Source organism: Leptonychotes weddellii, chromosome 16 (assembly GCF_054177405.1).
Source record: "Leptonychotes weddellii isolate Sample4059 chromosome 16, ASM5417740v2, whole genome shotgun sequence".
In the NCBI taxonomy this organism is placed as follows: domain Eukaryota; kingdom Metazoa; phylum Chordata; class Mammalia; order Carnivora; family Phocidae; genus Leptonychotes; species Leptonychotes weddellii.
The window spans coordinates 34,306,191-34,320,720 of NC_138384.1; the positions used below are offsets into that span (position 1 = coordinate 34,306,191).

The 14,530-nt window shown below is 40.3% G+C and overlaps 1 pseudogene; it reads left to right on the forward strand.

The window, feature by feature from the left end:
- Positions 1–10,416: 10,416 nt before the first annotated feature.
- LOC102740105 (large ribosomal subunit protein eL39 pseudogene) lies at positions 10,417–10,730 on the forward strand (annotated as a pseudogene).
- The last annotated feature ends 3,800 nt before the right edge of the window (positions 10,731–14,530 follow it).

Genomic DNA, 14,530 nt, shown 5'->3' on the forward strand with positions numbered 1-14,530 from the left:
TCCATTCTATGGATTGTCTTTTTAATCTCTTAATAATGTTCTTTGTTGGGGCACCTGGGTGCCTCAGTCAGTTAAATGTCTGCCTTAGGCTCAGGTCATGATCCCGGAGTCCTGGGATCAAGCTTTGCATCGGGCTCCCTGCTCAGTGGGGAATCTGCTTCTCCCTCTCCCTCTGCCATGCTTGTGCTCTCTTTCTCTCTCTCTAGCTCAAATAAATAAATAAAATCTTTAAAAAATAATGTTTTTAGTTTTTAATTTTGATGAAGCCCAAATGATCTATTTTTTGCCTATGTATTTGGTATCATATCTAAGAAATTATTGCCAAATGCAATGCCAGTTTTTTGGTAAAATTTACATAGTTTTAGCTCTTTTATTTAGATGTTTGATTTATTTTATGTTAATGTTTATATGTGGCACAAGGTAAAGCCCCAAACTTAATTTTTTGGTACGTGGATATCCAGTTTTTCCAGGTCCATTTGTTGAAAAGACTGTCCTTTTTCCATTGAATGGTCTTTGTACCCTTGTCAAGAATGATTTTATCTTATAGGTAAGGGTTCATTTCTGTGCTCTCTATTCCATTCCATTGGTCTGTATGTCTGTCCTATGACAATAGCACACTGCATTGATTATTGTAGCTTTATATTAAGTTTTGAAGTCTAAAGTGTGAGTCCTTGTTCTTTTTCAAGATTATTTTAGCTATTTGGCAACCCCCAAAGTTTCAAAATAATTTTAAGATGAGATTCCTATTCCTGCAAAAAACATTGTTAGGATTTTGAGAGGGATTGTATTGAATCTGTAGATATCCTTGGGTAGTACTATTATGGACTATGTACTATGGACAAATCATGAACACAAGATATCTGTAGATTTATTTATGTTTTCTTTAATTTCTCTCAGAAATGTCTTGTTGTTTTCAAATATAAGTCTTTTGTCTCTTTGGTTAAATTTATTCCTAAATAGTTTGTTCTTTTTAATGCTATTGTAAATAGAAATGTTTTCTTAATTTCCTTTTTGGATTGTTATCCAAAAAGGATGTTATCCAAAAAGGTTGTATAGAAATTCTTATCCAAAAAGGTTGTATAGAATTGTTATTGAAAAAGATTGTATAGAAATACAACTGACTTGGGGGTTTAATTTTGTATCTTGCAACTTTGCTGGATTTATTTATTCATTTTACCAGATTTTCTTGTGGAATATTTAGGGTTTTCTTTATGTAAGATTATGTCATTTGTGAGCAAATAATTTTATTTCTTCATTTCCAATTTGAATGCCTTTTATTTATTTATTTTTTACTTAATTGTCCTGGTTAGGATTTACAGTGCATTGTTGAATAGAAATGGTAAAAGCTGGCATCTTTGTCTTGTTTTTGACCTTAGGGGGTAAAGTTTTCAGTCTTTCACAATTGAGTATGATGTTAGCTGATGATCTGACCTTTATTGTACTGAAGAAGTTTCCTTCCATTACTATTATGTTGAATGTTTTTATCATGAAAGGGTATTGCATTCTATCAAATGTTTTTTCTGCATCAATTGAGATGGTCATGTTTATTTTTCTTTTATTTTTCTATTACTGTTTTGTATTACATTGATTAATTTGTGTATGTTGAACCATCTTTGCATTCCAGGAATAAATCACAGTCATGGTGTATAATTCTTTTACTACAATAGTAAATTCAATATACTAGTATTTTGTTGAAGAATTTTTGTATCATTGTTCTTGATCTGTAGTTTCTTGCAGCATTTCTGTCTAGTTTTAGTATTGAAGTAATGCTGGCCTCATAGAATGAGATAGGAAGGGGTTCCTACTCTTCACTTTCTGGGAGAGTTTGAGAAGAACTGATGTTTCTCAATATTTTTCATTTTTCTCTTTCCCCTTTCCTGCCTTCTTTTGGATATTTGAAGATGCATTGTTATTTCCCTATTACTTATTTATTTAGTTTCTTACATTTTAAAAATTGAAACAAAAAAATATATGACATAAAATTAACATACTGCTACAGTAGTCAAAAAGTGTGTTGTTGGCATAAGGACAAACATACAGACGAATGGAATAACATTCCATTAACGTTCCAATAACAGAAATAAACCCATATTTTTATGGCCAATTGGTTTTTGACAAGGATACCTAGATCATTTAGTGGGGAAAGAATGGTCTGTTGAACAAATGATGCTGGGACAGCTGGATTTTACATAGAATGAAATTGGATCTGTCCTTTGTGCCATAAATAAAAACTAATTTTGAGTGGATTAATGACCTAAATATAAGAACTAGAAAAACAAAACTATAAGAAGATAACATAGCTGTAAATCTTCATGACCTTGGATTTGGTAATGGATTCTTAAACATGACACCAAAAACATGAGCAACCAAAGAAAAAAATAAATACATTGGGCTCCATCAAAGTTAAAAACTTTTGTGCATCCAAACATGTTGTAAGGAATAATTATGCTACTTCAGATGGTTTTTGTTTTTTTTTTTTTTTTTTTTTTTTTTTTGATAATCAGCCAGTTGTAGACAGGCAGAACACCATGGAGAAGCACACAAAAGTGAAAGAGATTTATTATACTGACAGGTCCTACAAGAGGGAGGCATGCATGGCATGCATTCAGGGGTCATATGAGAGGAGCTCCCAGGGAACAGGCTGAACCAAGCAAGTGGGGAATCAAGAGAGTGTGAGGGCTCATGGGCAGGTGCATTTTTGGGGGCAGGGTGGAGTACAAACACAAAAAGCTTGAGGGATTTCACTGGGGTGTTAGAATATCACTAAGTCAGTCAGGAAAGGGCAAGAAGAGGGACTTGTGGCAGGACCACATTGGTGCACCTGAGCATGTGCTTACCATCTTTTTGTGGGGATATTGATACAACAGAAAAATACAAAGTTTTAGAAGATACAATATAGAAATGTATTATGAAGGAATGAAAAATCAACTTACAGAAAGGGAAAATATTTTTAAAATCATATATCTTGGTCTTATAAGTATCTAGTATCCAGAATACATAATGAATTCATAGAACTCAATAACAAAAACCAAATGACACAATTAACTATTTATTTTTGACTCCATGTATTTTACAGGTCTGTTTAGTGATTGCTCTAAGGATTTCAATATACATACTTAAATTCTTGTTTACTTACAATCAACATTTTGTTAGTTGAAGTGTAACGTAGAGTCTTTTACCTTCTCTCATATTTTATGTTGTTTTTTTATTTTTATTTTTTTGAAGATTTTTATTCATTTCTTTGACAGAGGGGGACACAGCGAGAGAGGGAACACAAGCAGGGGGAGTGGGAGAGGGAGAAGCAGGCTTCCCACCAAGCAGGGAGCCCGATGCGGTGCTCGATCCTGGGACCCTGGGACCATGACCCAAGCCGAAGGCAGACGCTTAATGACTGAGCCACCCAGGCGCCCCTGTGTTGTTTTTTTAAATATGTATTACATTTACTTACATTAGAAATGCCACCAGACAATGTTACACATTCTGCTTTCAATTTTTATGTATATTATAAGGAACTTAAGAGGAGAAAAATAGTCTAGTATATTTTTCCAACTATTTACCATTTCTATTACTCTTCCTTTATTTATGATGTTCCAGATTTCCCCTGGTATTATTTCCCTTCTTCTTGAAATACTTGCTTTCGTATAGTGTGATTATAGTTCTCCTAGATTTACTTAATCTGAGGATGTCTTTATTTCACCTTTACTTTACTCCCAAAGAATTATTTCCACTGGATACAGAATTGTAGGTTAAGAGTCATCTTTTTCAGCCCCTTAAAAAGATTGTACCATTTCTTCTGGTCTCCATGGTTTTTGATGAGAATTCTGCAGCCATTCAAATAAATTTTTTTATAATATATATACAGGTGCTTTAAGTGTTTTTTCTTTGTTTTCACTTTCAAGTTAAATAGTTATGTATCTGGATATGGATTTCTTTGACTTTATCCTTTTGAGTGTCACAAGTTTCTTGAATCTGTAAGGCTATGCATTTTATCAAATTTGGGAAGTTTTCAGCCATTATTTCTTTATCTATCTATCTATCTATCTATCATCTATCTCCTTCCTTCCTTCCTTCCTTCCTCCCTTCCTTCCTTTCCTCCCTCCCTTCCTCTCTCCCTCCCTGTCTCTCTCTCTCTCCCTCCCTTCCTTTCTCCTTCTTTCTCTCCCTCCCTCCCTTCCTTTTCCTTTCTTTCTTTCTTTCTTTCTTTCTTTCTTTCTTTCTTTCTTTCTTTCTTTCTTTCTTTCATATACCAATTTCTTTTTCTTCTTGTGGGAATTTAATGATACAAATATCGGGCCTTTGTTATTTTCCCACTAGTCCCTCAGTCTCTGTTCATTTTTCTCTCCATCATTCAGACTGGATAATTTTTGTGGATCTACTTTCAAGTTCAGGGACTCTTTCCTATATCATCTCCTGGTTATTAAGCTAATATAATGAATTTTTAAAATGTTATTGTGTTTTTTAGTGGTAAATTAAAAAAATAAAGATTTTATTTTATTTATCTGGGGGAGAGAGAGAGAGAGAACTAGAGGGAGAGGGAGAGGGAGAAGCAGACTCCTTACTGAGCAGAGAGCCTGATTCAGAGCTCACCCTGGGATCATGACCTGGGTCAAAGGCAGATGCTTAGCCAACTAAACTACCCAGGTGCCCCAGGTGTAAATTTTTCATTTCATTCTTTTGTGTATCTTCTATTTTTAATCTTCTATTTCTGAGACATTACAGCTTTCCATTTATTTAAAGAGTGTTTCCCCTTATTTCTTGGAACATAGTTATAATAGTTGCTTTACAGTCATTGTTTAAAGGGCCTCTGGGTGGCTCAGTCAGTTAAATGTCTGCCTTCAGCTCAGGTCATGATCCCAGAGTCCTAGGATCAAGCTCTGCATGGGGCTCCTTGCACATGGGGGAGCCTGCTTCTCCCTCTCCCACTGCCTGCCACTCTCTCTCTCACTATTTCTCTCTCTCTCTTTGTCAAATAAATAAAATCTTAAAAAAATAAAGTCATTGTTTAAAAGTTCCATCTATGGAACGCTATGCCATCTCAGGTTTGCTGTCTGTTGATTGTCTTTTCCCTTGAATAAAATAGAGATCTTTTTGATTCTTCATATGCCAGGTAATTTTGGAATGCATCTTGGGCATTTTGAGTATTATTCTAGATACTCAAAGAGTATTATTCTATAATACTCTAATAATACTCTAGAGTATTATTCTAGATATTTGAATCTTTTGAATAATGTTTACTTTTGTTTTGTTTTGTTATGTTTCAGAAATAAATCAAGCCAGTTTTCTTCAGGCTGAAGGCCCAGTCTGTGGGTTCTGGTTCCAATTTAAATTCCATTTTTAAAGCTTTTATAGGACTACTCAGACCTGTTCTCCACGTGTCTCACCCAGTGTCCAGTCTGAAACCTAGGAGGTAATATATTTTGAACTGTAGTTCCCAAAGACTTTGGTATGTTGGTTAAGGTCAGATCCATCCATATTGCAGCTTGTGTGCAAGCCCAAGAGTTCATAGACAACTTTATAGAAACATCTTCTCGAGCATTTTCCTCTCTGCAAACTCCTAAACATTTTTCTGCTCCCAGGCACTTTCTTTCCTAGATATCTGACTAGTGTCCTTGTTCTACTGTTTTTTCCTGCAACTGCATTTACCTCTGGTATCAAGTGGGAAGATGATAGAGTGTGGAAAAAGAATGTGGATTATCCTCACGCTTTTGGGACCACAGCTCCTCTGGTCTTATGCATCTTATCAGACCCTGTTGTTGCTCTCTCAATGCAGGATTGCCTTGTGGCTGAACAGGAGAGATTGAGCAAATAAACAAAAACAAATAAAACAAACAAAAAAAATTAAACATTTTTCCTCACTGTTTCTGTAGGGTTTTTTTAATGCTTTTTTGATCAAAAACATAAGACTTATCTTGGACTTTTCTTCTGACTGTGCCTGGTGTACAGATCCAGGTTTTGGACTGACTTTGAGTTCGGGGTGGAAAAACCAAAGCAGTGGAGGGAAACAAAGGAGACTTGTTGCTATTTTGGTGGCATTTTGATATCTGTTTCCCTTCTCTGATTTCCTGCTGCTATTTTCTTTTTGGAATCCTATGATAACTGCTCCATCTATTTTGTCTGGTTTTAATTATAGTCAGTGAGAGAGATAGGGTGGAGTATGCTTACCTTATGTCAAGGAGACCTAGAACCCAACTAACTATACTTATTCCAATTTTGCAGTTGAGAAAACTGATTGTTCAAAAGGTAATTTTATTGTTTCCTTTTGTTTTGTTTCTCTTTAAAACCCAATAGTACTAAGTGACAGAACTAGAGTATTAATCTTACTCTGTCTTATTTTAATGTCTTTTACCTATCTACCAACGGCCAGTTCAAGAAGTCTAGATCCAATCTGTAGATGTGGGACAGAGATTAAAGTACCAATACAGTGAGCTGACTTAGCTCATTCCTAAATGAATTATGGTAGCAAGATCTCTCAATTGGAGGTCAGAAAGTCTATAGTTTATTACTTATTTGGCCTAAATCCTTAACCAATACTGGTCCTATTGCAGATCTCATTTTTATAAATTTATTAAAAAATGTATCTTTAGAACTATCTCTAATGATTCTCCCTGTATTGACATTCTTTTATTCTATGGTTGCCAGAAGCTGTCTTCTAGAAATTCAGTAAAGGAAGAGACCTTAGGAGACTGGGTTATACAGGTATTAACTTGTGTAAGATGAATGGGAATCAAGTTCTGTCCTACCTAATGATTATGCAAGATTTATTAACATAGAGAAGGAATAGGGCTGTTAGACAACTCTTGTTTATTTGGTTTCTAGCAGCCTTTTTTCCTTCTAGTTACATCAGTCTCACCCATCCCTCTCATACATTCAATTCTTATGTTTCCATGAGGTTGTACCATTCTCTAGCATGAAATGGCATATTTCATCTTCTTTGTCACAGAGATTGGTGCAGGGATGGCTACATGACCTGAGCCTACCTAATCAGATCCTTTTATTCTGGAACAATTGGGAAAGAGAAGCTTTATTTCTTACATTTGTTAAGCTGGTAAATTGACAGCCTAGTATTTTTTTTTTTTTTTTTACTCCCTTAACCCATTTAGCCTGCCCCACCCTCCCTTTGGTAACTACCAATCTGTTCTCTTTATCTATGAGCTTAGTTTGTTTTTGTTTGTTTGTTTGTTTGTTTTTATGATTCCAGGTATAAGTGAGATCATATGTTATTTGTCTTTCTGTGTCTGGCGTATTTCACTTAGCATAATGCCACATTGTTGCAAATGTCAAGATTTTGTTATTTTTTTATACCTGAATAGTATTCCATAGTGCATAGATATAGATTAGATATAAATACAGATATAAAATCACTGCTCCCTTTATTCTGTCTAGATTTTTAGTTGTAGTCTATAGTCTATATATACTTATATATAGTCTATAGTCTTATATATACTTACATGTAGTCTATATTATCTATCTATATCTATACATAATGGAATACTATCTATAGTATATAGAATATATAGTATATAGAATGATATCTATATCACATCCTCTTTATCCATTTATCCATCCATCAATGGACACTGAGGTTGTTCTCATATCTTAGCTACTGTAAATGATGCTGCAAGATGCATATATCTTTTCTAATTGGTGTTTTCATTTTCTTCAACAGCCTAATGTTCTTGATTGTCATCTTTCCTCTAATGAGGGAACAGCTTCTGAAGGGTAAAGCCAATGCAGAAAGACCTGGAACTAAGGAGATGCAGAAGTCAACTAGTTTTAGTTTTCATCTATGTATGTCAGTAAGGTCTCTTTGAGCTTAAACCAGCATGAACTGAATTTCTTTCACCAGCCCAGATTGGTAGTCTAAGAGGACTGGTATAGCAATGAGAAGAATCTGAGAATGACTCTGGTACTTTGGGGAACTGTAGAGGAGACACTGAGGCATACATAGCAGAAACAATGAGGAATGAAGCTATACAGATAGATTTTGGCCAGATCTTGGATTATTTGTCTTATCAGACCCACAAATGTGTAAATTTTTCTGTAGACAAAGGAGAATGAGGAGCTATCTGAGCTGGGCTGATGTAGCAACATATTTTCAAAGAATACCGGTTGATCTGGCATCAAATCGTATGTAGAGAATGAGCAGAGAGCCCCACAAAGTAGGGAATGGGTTAGTCCCTGGTTCCTCTGGCTCTGCTGTAACAATGCCCTATGTGACCAGATCTGTGCCAGGTGCTGGGACAATGACTTCTTCTCAGGTACCCTGCAAAACCCAGCATTTCTATTTAGAACATGTGGAGCTCCAGGACCCAACATGTAGTCCCATGGGAGCCTCACCTTACTAACTGTGTGGCAACCTTGGGACAGGTCGTTTAGCTTTTTTGTCTCAGTTTCCTCAGAAATCTCAAGGTTTCTTTTTTTGATATTCTTTTCTTTTTCTTTTTTAAAAATTAAAAAAAGAGTAATAATGCACACCTTATTTAGCTGACATGATTCTTTGAATATTAAATGAAATGCTCTCAGTGAAAGTACTTTGAAAATATGGCGAATTAAGCCTCTCCAACGTCAGTTACTTAAAAGATTCTTAAGGTGCTTCTGCTCCCATTCCCTGAACCTTGCCACACTGTGGACTTTGGTCTCCAAGTGCTTCATGGGAAAATAAAGCCTCCTGCTACCAAAGAACCCTGCCCCTGCTGTGGGTCACTTTGAAGAGGAAGGCGGCTTCCATTCCTCTAAATCCAGGATTAGACAATAGGAGATCGTAAATTGGTCATGGCTGCCCTATGAGATAGTGAGCTCTCCATCTCAAGAAAGACTCAAGCATTTAAATAAATACCTGTAACAGGAGTTATAGATAGTTATGTTTCCTCCTGCAGCTTAGGACCTGCCCTATTTTGGATGATATGGTCAGGTCTACCCAGTCCTGAATCCTCGAGAATGTGTATTACCATAAGTGATCTGTGCAATACCCTTCCATTAAAGAATTAAAATGTGTGGCTTCATGACAGGTTTGTTGTTGTTATTTAGTACTTTTTTGGTTTTTCAAAAGCCCAGCTCTCCTCCTCCCCCTCATCACTCCCATCCCCAGCCTTGTGGTTCACAAAATTTAAACACATTGTCCTGCATAAGAAATAATGAAGAAATTGACAAGAAAAGATTCGTGCCACTTGCTAATCAGTTTAATAATGGAGGTTATCTCCGCCACATTATCGGGAGACAAATTAAAAGGGCAAATAGAGCTCCCAGAAATCATCTGTTCGTGTTAACAAAGTGAATATTAATGAAAAACAAAATTGAGTTCCTCTTGTGTCTGATTTTCATCAAATTGTACAGGTATTAAAAAATAGCTATAGAAATCCTATCCATTAGTACTTAATTCAAAATAACTTTGGCCTCTGCTCTATTCCTGACTATTACCTCTCTCCTGGGCAGGAAAGCCAGTCACCTTGCTGGGCCCACTGTGCCAGGAGAATCGATCATGGAGCTAATTCAGTTCTCTTTATGGACCAAATATCTAGACAGTGGAAATAGCCATTAAATTAATGATACATTTGGATGTAAGGAGGGGCAAGAGGGGCATTAAGGAGTGTTTGGCTTTCTTCCTCTGGTAGCCAGGTTCAAGTTGCCCGGGTGACCAATGGCTGAGGTCTGTAGATCTCAAGTGCCTTCCAGAGAACAGAGGGGCAACAGGGTGCATTGCCCGGGAAAGGAGTCATGTTCAGCGGCTCAGTGCACATCCTCTGGGCACCTCTCTTCCTCAGCTGTGCCATGAACGGCTCATCAGGGGAGCTGTTCAGGATGAGAGCGGTCTGAGATGCCCAGATGCAGCCAGATGTGAACAGAAATGTTCTGGGAGCCTCTCCATAACTCAGGGAAGACTACTATTAACGCTATCCTTTGGGAGTGAAGGAAAGGCTAATGGCTAGTCCCATTATTAGATTATTAGGATGGAGTTGAGATTTATAGGGCAGGGCCCAGAGGGAATAATAGCTTGCAGTTAGGAGGAGACGAAGACCCCCTTGGTCTGTGTAGGCCCCCTAGCTAGCTCCAGGACATTTTTGGTCTCTACGGGGAGAGGGGAAAATGCTGAGAGAAGGAAGAGAAAATATGGGCTCAGGCAAGACACCTGGGAAGACCCCAAAGACAAACATGTCCAGATCCCCCACAAGCGCTGAGGGCTAGTTTTTTTTTCCACAAGGGACCTCTGTAATCCAGATGTCCTCAAGTGTCACCAGGCTTTGGGTAAACATGGAGGCTGCTAATGTCACAATGAGAACACTCATCTGTCGTTGTGCCCCACCCAACCTCTAGATTTCAGCCCCCTGCCGATCTTTCCACGGCCCTCCACGTGTCTCTGGCATCCCCAGGGGCTGCTTGTACTCACATACAAGCCACCATCCTGCTCTGTGTGGCTGACTGTTTCTCGCCACGTCTTCTCATAAGACTTTCAGAATCAAGCGATTCCTGGCCAAGAAACAAAAGCAGAATCGTCCCATTCGCCAGTGGATTCGGATGAAAACTGGTAATAAAATCAGGTACAACTCCAGAAGGAGGCACTGGAGAAGAACCGAGCTGGGTCTATACGGCATCACACATCATGAGATGACACACCTAATTGGCACCACATATTAATTAAGCTGCCTGAAGATCACGTGTTCTATCCTATCACTCTGTAAACATCCTTCCTACTTGGCCATAGACAGGAAATGGAAATGATTTTTCTCTGTTACTATGCCTCTGCACCAGTAGGTTGGTTCAGTAATAAATGTGAGACCTTTTGGCTCTAAAAAAAAAAAAAAAAAAATGTGTGCTTGGCCTTGTCCCTCTCCCATTGTACCTTTGTTGGGTCCAGCCATGTCCACTGGACACCTATCCTCTCAAGCCAGCTTCTATCAGGTGTCATATCAGACACGGCCAGGGCCTGGGAGGAGCTGGCTTCAGCTCCTGGAGTGTGGTCAGGGTACCAGTGTATGGCTCCCATGCTGGGGCCAGGCTCTGTGATGTTCCTTGCTGTACCCCATGACCTGAGGGGATAGCATCAGCAAACATTACTTAGTCCAAGAAGAGGTGTCCCTAGAGCTCCTAAGATTGTAGAATGCCAGCATCATGCTGTGGTGTGTGCAGAAGTGACAGAGACTCCTGATCTTGGGACTCAGTTTGAGTGCCTGGGGCTGGGCTGGGACCAGACCCAGTTCTTGGTCCCTCCTACTTGTTCCAAAGTGCCTGGGCCACATGGATTGGCTGCTCTAGGTTGCTCTAGGCTCCTCGCTCTCTGCAGACCAGTTTCCTGGGCTGACTCATGGCTTCTCTGTTTTGTCTGTTATATAGGACTTGTGAGTTCATCCTGCATGAGGCTTGAGTCTCCACTTTCACTAACTTCTCCCTCAGCACCCCACGACATATACTCTGTCTTTCAATAGCAAAGGATAGTTAAGAATGCTTTCAGCTGCAAGAAAAAAAAACCAACAAAGAGTGTGGAAACACAAGGAGCTTATTTAGTCACACAGCAATTATTCTGGATACAGATACTTCCATGTATCAGCAATACCATCTGCACTGTTTTTCTTTTCTTTTTTTTTTTTTAAAGATTTTATTTATTTATTTGACAGAGAGAGACACAGTGAGAGAGGGAACACAAGCAGGGGGAGTGGGAGAGGGAGAAGCAGACTTCTCGCAGAGCAGGGAGCCCGATGTGGGGCTCGATCCCAGGACCCTGGGATCATGACCTGAGCAGAAGGCAGACGCTTAATGACTGAGCCACCCAAGTGCCCTGCACCGTTTTTCTACCCCATTCTCCTTAGCATGTTGGTTTGTGTTCTCATGTTTGCTGCCTCATGCTTGCAAGATGGCTGCTAAGCCTTCAGGTGTTGTATCTACATTTAAAGCAGAAAGAAAGAAGAAAGAGAAAGAAAGAAAGAAAGAAAGAAAGAAAGAAAGAAAGAAAGAAAGAAAGAAAGGAAGGAAGAAGGAAGGAAGAAAGAAAGAGAGAAAGAAGGAAAGAGAGAAAGGAAGGAAGGAAGGAAAGAGAGGAAAGAAGGAAGGAAGGAAGGAAGGAAGGGAAAATAAAGAAAGAAAGAAAGAAAGAAAAGAAGGAGGAAGAAAGAAAGAGAGAGAGAGAAGGAAAGAGAGAAAGAAGGAAAGAGAGACAGGAAGGAAGGAAGGGAAAAAGAAAGAAAGAAAGGCAGAAAGGCAAGAGAAGGAGAGAAAGTGAGGAAGGAATGAAGGAAGGAAGGAAAAGAAAGGAAGAAAGAAAGGCAGAAAGTCAAGAGAAAGAGGGGCAGTGTCTATTGCAATGTTGTTTCCATTCATCTGGGGAAAACTGGAGGACAGTCATCTATCCACTGGGTAGGGTTGCTGGGGACCGCCCAGATGTTGGCTGAATTTTTATAGAGCAGTCTAGTTGTAGCATGCTCAGGGCATTCAGTAAAACAGCCCCTTGAGTGACAGACCCAGTTTTGAGAGAGGGAGGGACTGATGGTAGTGGAAGACAAGCTCGTGTTCATGGTAGCCTAGAAGAAACTGGGGGCCAGAATGTTGCACACTCACTCTGCCCCCCCCAACCCACATCCAAGATGGCCATTCCCCAGAGTTGTGAATGTGGGTCCGTTTGGCATTAGGGCACGGCGAGGTTTGATGCCCCTCTGATTAGACTGGTTACTGGGGATGGGAGCAGAGATGACCAAAACTGGGCTTGGCTTGTCCCTCCAAGTCTGCCCAGTCTGGGGGCCTTTGTTTTTCTGCAAACGTCTGCTAAAAGGGGCCGAGACTCAGGCTCTCTCTCTTCAGACTGCTCTCCCAGCCCACATCTTGCATTCAGGCCCTGCTCTGTGGGCAGCTAGCTGGTAGCAACTACCCTCCGGATGACCAGTGCAAAATACACGGGACCTTTGCAGACCCTTCGAAGACATGCTATTTTTCTCTGCCTGTGTAACTGTTGAGAAGAGAGCCAGAGAAGATGTTCTAATTAATTAGAGCAGGTGTTTGAGGATGCCACTCCGTGCTGGACTCAGGACCAGAATCCAAATTTCCCACTTATCTGCCTCTACCACTGCGACCCCGAGGCACCCCTCTCCTTCCCTGCATTCCTATTTGTGTGTAAACTGCAGCCTCTGACCGAAGCCTTATTAGCTAGTCAAAATTTTACTTTTAAATGGACCATTAACCTACTAGGAAGCAGGAGCCTGTCGGGCCGCAGAGCGAACCAGGTCAGAGAGCGCATCTATATCTCTCCATTATCCCACAGATGGCCAAGGCACATTCCCACCCACAGGGCTTCTCGTCCCGGAAGGTGTTTTCTATTTTGCTTGTTAATCCCAGCTATGCTGTTGACTTGGACAAGTCACTTTACCACCTCAGCGTCCCCATCCACAGAATGGAACAGGCTGGTTTTTATCTCCTTGATCCTCTGGGAGGTGAGAGGCTGCAGAGCTGAAGTGTAAGTAGCCTGGACACCACTCGGTCCTGAGCTGGCGAGCTGGGCCCCTCCCCTTGCTTGCCTCTTGCCGTTTCTGCTCTGAGAAGAGGATGGAGACAGGAGTAAGGGTCCCAGGTCTCAGATAAGAGGCTCTTTCCACCTTGTGTGTCTTCTCAGAACTCCTGCTTGGCTGGAATTCCATCCACTCTTGGCAAGGCATAACTTCCGGTCTCCAAGGGAGAGGGGCTTATAAAAAGGCATAAAAATGAGGCTTCTAAAGACATCCTGGACGTCAACTAGATGTTGCAAAATTACATTTTGATGAGTTCAGTGTAAATGAACCAGAAACATATGGATTCAATTTCCCTTGGAATCCACATGGGTTTAAAAAACCAAGGGGGCGGGGGGAGAATGCATTTGGGGAAGAGCATTTTAGGTCTCACCAAACTCCCCGCATTTGTAAACAGCAGTTTGAGGTTTGTGATGATTGTGTCCTGGGCTGGGTTCCTTCCTAATAATAGAATGTACAGGATGTCTTGCAGCAGCCTCACAAATGTGTCCAGGGAAAAATACCCAAACCCGGCTCTCCCCCTGTCCCTGTTCCATGGTCCTAGGAAACTCCACAGTGGCCTCCCAGATCCCCTTGCTCTCGGTTTGATGACCCAACAGGGGCCCTTTGTCTTCTTCCACAGAGATGAAGCGTTGCAGGGGCCCAGTCAGATGCCCGAAGTCAGTGCCTGTCAAGGGCCAGGTTCATGCCAGGGACGGCAGCAAGAGCTGCTACTTAGCAAGGTGCTCAGAGTCACCCCTGATTTATAACACAGGCATTGACATGCAGACATGTTAAGTTCAAGGTTACTTGAACTAAGTCGGTACCTGGGCTGGAACTGGAATCCAGGGTTTCCGAATTGACGTCCAGGGATATCTCCACCAGGGTGGATGCTTTCCTGTTTCCTAATTTTGGGGAAAGTGGGCAGAGATGTCTGACCCTCCAGATCCACTACAAGGCAGTCCTACAAGGAGGCTGGCAGAGGGTCTAATGAAGGGGTTTTTGCATTGCACTGCACCCAGAGACCTTTGAGGGATTCCCAGTGGTTTCTCAGGTGATTCCTTGGG